This window comes from Prionailurus bengalensis, chromosome C2 (assembly GCF_016509475.1).
Source record: "Prionailurus bengalensis isolate Pbe53 chromosome C2, Fcat_Pben_1.1_paternal_pri, whole genome shotgun sequence".
Classification (NCBI taxonomy): Eukaryota; Metazoa; Chordata; class Mammalia; order Carnivora; family Felidae; genus Prionailurus; species Prionailurus bengalensis.
The window spans coordinates 16,153,437-16,160,174 of record NC_057350.1 but is presented as its reverse complement, the minus strand read 5'-3'; positions in this window follow the sequence as shown (position 1 = coordinate 16,160,174).

Here is a 6,738-nt window from a genome sequence, read left to right as displayed (position 1 = left end):
CTCCTGTCATTTCTCTCTTTGTATGTTCTCTTCCATCAGCACCGCCTCCACCCTCTTCTTTACTTGTAGTCGGTGTTTGGGGGTTTTTTGTTTTTAGTCTTTAGGTTTTTGTTTTTGTTTATTTGTTTGTTTGTGTTATTTGCTTGTGTGTTTGCATGTTTTTGTCTCCTGTTTGTCTATCTGTTTTCCTTTACAGGGATACTCCAAGGAACAAATCAAAGCACACCTGCTGGAGGGTCCAAAATATCACTACCAGTAGGGTAATAAAATAACCAAAGTCACAACAACAGAGAGCAAGTAACAATCCCCGAGAAAACACCTCCTGAAGGGCCAGGCCCAGGACAGTGTATGACCTTCCTTTAATATAGCAGTGCTCACAGGTGCAGAGCACACAACAAGCTTTTAAAACGTGTAAGGGACAGAAAACTAGCCAAAATGACAAAATGGAAGAATTCTCCTCAAAAGAAATTCCAGGAAGTAGCGACAGCTAATAAATTGATCAAAACCGATTTAAGCAATATAACAGAACAAGAATTTAGAGTAATAGTCATAAAATTAATTGCTGGGCTTGAAAAAAGCATAGAGGACTACCGAGAATTTATTGCTACAGAGATCAAGGGACTAAAAAATAGTCATGCTGAATTAAAAATGCTATCAATGAGGTACAAAATAAAATGGAGGCAGCCACAGCATGGATTGAAGAGGCAGAGGGGAGAATAGGTGAATTAGAAGATAAAATTATGGAAAAAGAGGAAGCTGAGAAAAAGAGAGATAAAAAAATCCAGGAGTATGAGAGGAGAATTAGAGAACTAAGTGATGCAGTCAAACGGAACAATATCCATATCATAGGAATTCCAGAAGAAAAAGAAGAGAGAGAGAAAGGGGTTGAACGTGTACGTGAACAAATCATAGCTGAGAATTTCCCTGATCTGGGGAAGGAAACAGGCATTGAAATCCAAGAGGCACAGAGAACTCCCTTCAGATGTAACTTGAATCGATCTGCACAACATATCATAGTGAAACTGGCAAAATACAAGGATAAAGAGAAAATTCTGAAAGCAGCTAGGAATAAACGGGTCTTAACATACAAAGGTAGACACATAAGGGTAGTAGCAGACCTATCTACTGAAACTTGGCAGGCCAGAAAGGAAAGGCAGGAAATCTTCAATGTGATGAACAGAGAAAAACATGCAGCCAAGAATCCTTTACCCAGCAAGTCTGTCACTCAGGATAGAAGGAGAGATAAAGGTTTTCCCAAACAAAAACTGAAGGAATTTATCACCACTAAACCAGCCCTACAAGAGATCCTAAGGGGGACTCTGTGAGTGAAATGTTGCAAGGACCACAAAGGACCAGAGACATCTCTATAAGCATGAAACCTACAGACAACACCATGACTCTAAACCCATATCTTTCAATAGTAACACTGAATGTAAATGGACTAAATGCTCCAACCAAAAGACATAGGTATCCAAATGGATTAAAAAAAACACCAAGACCCATCTATTTGCTGTCTACAAAAGACTCATTTTCGACCTGAGGACACCTTCAGATTGAAAGTGAGGGGATGGAGAACTATCTATCATGCTAGTGAAAGTCAAAAGAAAGCTGGAGTAGCCATACTTATATCAGACAAACTAGACTTTAAATTAAAGGCTGTAACAAGAGATGAAGAAGGGCATTATATAATAATTACAGGGTCTATCCATCAGGAAGTGCTAACGATTATAAAATGTCTATACACTGAATTCGGAAACACCCAAATATATAAAACAATTAATCATAAACACATAAACATAAGCAACCTTATTGATAAGAATGTAGTAATTGCAAGGGACTTTAATATTCCACTTACAACAATGGATAGAACATCTAGACAGAGAATAAAGAAACAAGGGCCCTGAATGATACATTGGATCAGATAGACTTGACAGATATATTTAGAACACTGCATCCCAAAGCAACAGAATATACTTTCTTCTCGAGTGCACATGGAACATTCTCCAAGATAGATCACTTACTGGGTCACAAAACAGCCCTTCATAAGTATAAAAGAATTGAGATCATACCATGCACACTTTCAGATCACAATACTATGAAACTTGAAATCAACCACAGGAAAAAGTCTGGAAAACCTCCAAAGCACGGAGATTAAAGAACATCCTACTAACGAATGAATGGGTCAACCAGGCAATTAGAGAAAAAATTTAAAAATATATGCAAACAAATGAAAATGAAAATACAACAATCCAAACGATTTGGGATGCAGCGAAGGCATTCCTGAGAGGAAAATACATTGCAATCCAGGCCTATCTCAAAAAACATGAAAAATCCCAAATACAAAATCTAATAGCACACCTAAAGGAAATAGAAGCAGAACAGCAAAGACACCCCAAACCCAGCAGAAGAAGAGAAAAAATAAGGATCAGAGCAGGAATAAACAATATAGAATCTGGAAAAACTGTAGAGCAGATCAATGAAACCAAGAGTTGGTTTGTTGAAAAAATAAAATTGATAAACCTCTAGACAGGCTTCTCAAAAAGAAAAGGGAGAGGACCCAAATAGATAAAATCATGAATGGAATTAATACAACAAATCCCTCAGAAATACAAGAAATTATCAGGAAATACTATGAAAAATTATATGTCACAAACTGGAATACCTGGAAGAAATGGACAAATTCCTAAGCACCCACTCACTTCTAAAACTCAAACAGGAAGAAATAGAAAATTTGAACAGACCCATAACCAGTGAAGAAATTGAATCAGTTATCAAAAATCTCCCAACAAATAAGAGTCCAAGACCAGATGGCTTCCCTGGGGAATTCTACCAGATATTTAAAGCAGAGATAATACCTATCCTTCTCAAGATGTTCCAAAAAAATAGAAAGGGAAGGAAAACTTCCAGACTCATTCTATGAAGCCAGCATTACTTTGATTCCCAAACCAGACAGAGACCCAAAAAAAAGAGAACTACAGGCCAATATCCCTGATGAATATGGATGCAAAAATTCTCAACAAGATACTACCAAATTGAATTCAACAGCATATAAAAAGAATTATTCACCATGATCAAGTGGGATTTATTCCTGGGCTGCAGGACTGGTTCAGTGTTCGCAAATCAATCAGTGTGATACATCACACTAATAAAAGAAAAGAACCATATGATCCTGTCAATCAATGCAGAAAAAGCATTTGACAAAATAAACCATCCTTTCTTAATAAAATCCCTCAAGAAAGTCGGGATAGAAGGAACATACTTAAACATCATAAAAGCCATTTATGAAAAGCCCACAGCTAATATCATCCTTAATGGGGAAAGCCTGAGAGCTTTATCCCTGCAATCAGGAACACAACAGGGATGTCCACTCTCACTGCTGTTGTTTAACATAGTGTTGGAAGTTCTGGCACGAGCAATCAGGCAACAAAAGGAAATCAAAGGCATCAAAATTGGCGAAGATGAAGTCAAGCTTTCACTTTTTTCAGATGACATGGAAAACCCAATAGACTCCATCAAAAGTCTGCTAGAACTGATGCATGAGTTCAGCAAAGTCTCAGGATACAAAATTAATGTACAGAAATCAGTTGCATTCTTATACACTAATAATGAAGCAACAGAAAAACAAATAAAGAAACTGATCCCATTCACAATTGCACCAAGAATAATAAAATACCTAGGAATAAACCTAACCAAAGATGTAAAAGATCTCTATGCTGAAAACTATAGAAAGCTTATGAAGGAAATTGAAGAAGATACAAAGAAATGGAAAAACATTCCATGCTCATGGATTGGAAGAATAAATATTGTTAAAATGTCAATACTACCCAAAGCAATATACACATTCAATGCAATCCCAATCAAAATTGCACCAGCATTCTTCTCAAAGCTAGAACAAGCAATCCTAAGATTTATATGGAACCACAAAAGATCCCGAATAGCCAAAGTAATATTGAAGAAGAAAACCCAAGCAGGAGGCATCACAATCCCCGACTTTAGCCTCTACCACAAAGCTGTCATCATCACGACAGTCTGGTACTGGCACAAAAACAGACACATAGACCATTGGAATAGAATATAGAGTCCAGAATTTGACCCACAAATTTATAGCCAACTAATCTTTGACAAAGCAGGAAAGAATATCCAATGGAAAAAAAGACAGTCTCTTTAACAAATGGTGCTGGAAGAACTGGACAGCAACATGCAGAAGAATGAAACTAGACCACTTTCTGATACCATTCCCAAAGATAAACTTAAAATGGATGAAGACCTGAATGTGAGACAGGAAACCATCAAAATCCTAGAGGAAAAACAGGCAAAAACCTCTTTGACCTCTGACACAGCAACTTCTTACTTGACATGTCTCCAGAGGGAAGGGAAACAACAGCAAAAATGAACTATTGGGACCTCATGAAGATAAAAAGCTGCATTGCAAAGGAAACAATTAACAAAACTAAAAGGCAACCAACAGAATGGGAAAAGATATTTGCAAATGACATATCGGACAAAGGGCTAGTATCCAAAATCTATAAAGAGCTCACCAAACTCCACACCCGAAAAAACAAATAATCCAGTGAAGAAATGGGCAGAAAACATGAATAGACACTTCTCTAAAGAAGACATCCAGATGGCCAACAGGCACATGAAAAGATGCTCAACATTGCTCCTCATCAGGGAAATACAAATCAAAAACACACTCAGATATCACCTCACACCAGTCAGAGTGGCCAAAATGAACAAATCAGGAGACTATAGATGCTGAAGAGGATGTGGAGAAACGGGAACCCTCTTGCACTGTTGGTGGGAATGCAAACTGGTGCAGCCGCTCTGGAAAACAGTGTGGAGGTTCCTCAAAAAATTAAAAATAGTTCTACACTATGACCCAGCAATAGCACTGCTAGGAATTTACCCAAGGGATACAGGAGTTCTGATGCATAGGGGCACTTGTACCCCAATGTTTACAGCAGCACTTTCAACAATACCCAAATTATGGAAAGAGCCTAAATGTCCATCAACTGATGAATGGATAAAGAAGATGTGGTTTATATATACAATGGAATACTACTTGGCAATGAGAAAGAATGAAATCTGGCCATTTGTAGCAACTTGGATGGAACTGGAGAGTGTTATGCTAAGTGAAATAAATCAGGCAGAGAAAGACAGATACCATATGTTTTCACTCATATGTGGATCCTGATACACTCAACAGAAAACCAAGGGGGAGGAGAAGGGGGAAAAAAAAGTTACAGAGAGGGAAGGAGGCAAACCATAAGAGACTCTCAAATACTGAGAATAAACTGAGGGTTGATGGGGGGTGGAGGGGAGGGGAAAGTGGGTGATGGGCACTGAGGAGGGCACCTGTTGGGATGAGCACTGGGTGTTGTTATGGAAACCAATTTGACAATAAATTTCATTAATTAATTTTAAAAAAGTTAAGAGGACATCATACTGGGTTAGATTGGGCCCTAAGTCCAATATGACTGGTGTGCTTGTAAGAAGAGGGAAATTTGGATGTAGAGACGCAGCTATGGAAAATGCCATGTGAAGATGAGGTGGAAATTAGGAGTGATGAGTCCTCAAACCCAGCAGTGCCAAGGATTGCCAGCAACCACCAGAAGCTACAAGCAAGAAAGGATTCTTCCTGGGGCACCTGGATGTCTGAGTTGGTTGAGTGGCCAATTCTTGTTTTGGCTCAGGTCATGATCTCATGGTGAGATTGAGCCCCGAGTTGGGCTCTTCGCTGACAGTGCAGAACCTGCTTGGGATTCTCTCTCTCTCCCTCTGTGTCCCTGCCCCTCCCCCACTCATGTTCTCTCTCTCTCTCTCTCTCTCTCTCTCTCTCTCTCTCTCAATAAATAAACATTAAAAAAATAAAAATGAATGGATTCTTCCCTAGAGGCTTCACAGAGAGCATGGCCCTGCTGACACCTTCACTTGGATCTCTAGCCCAACAGGAGTCTGAGAGGATACATTCCTGTTGCTCCAGGGCACCTGCTTTGTGGTGCTTTGTTACAGCTGCTCTGGAGCCTGCTTCAGATTCTGTGTCTCCCTCTGTCTCTGCCCCTCCCCCTCTTGCACTCTGTCCCTCTCTCAAAAATGAATAGACATTTTAAAATGTTTAAGTAAATGATATAAAACTTCATACATTTGCAAAATTTAAAATCTGCTTCTGAATAATTCATAGGTCAAACAATAATAATGGGCACTTTTTAAATTACTGAATGATAACAAAATTTCAGTATCAGAATTTAGGGAATGCAGTGGAAGTAAAACTGAGAAGGAAATTTACAGCCTTAAGTGCTTATTAAGAAAATTTATTTTAATGTTCATTTATTTTTGAGAGAAAGAGTGCAAGGGGGAGAGTGGCAGACACAGAATCCAAGGCAGGCTCCAGGCTCCCCGCTGTCAGCACAGAGCCTGACGCAGGCTTGAACCTACAAACTGTGAGATCATGACCTGAGCTGAGGTCAGATGCTCAACCAACTGAGCCACCAAGGCTCCCCATTAAGTGCTTATTTAAAAGAAAAGAAAAGAGGAGGGGAGGGGAGGGAAGGGGAAAAAAAAAGGAGGGGAGGGGAGGGGAGGAAAGGGAAGAAAAGGAAAGGGGAGGGAAGGGGAGGGGAGGAAAGGGAAGAAAAGGAAAGGGGAGGGAAGGGGAGGGGAGGAAAGAGAAAAGAAAAAAGAAAAGAGGAGAGGAGAGGAAAGGAAAAGAAAAAAGAGACCGAGAGAGAAAGAAAGAAA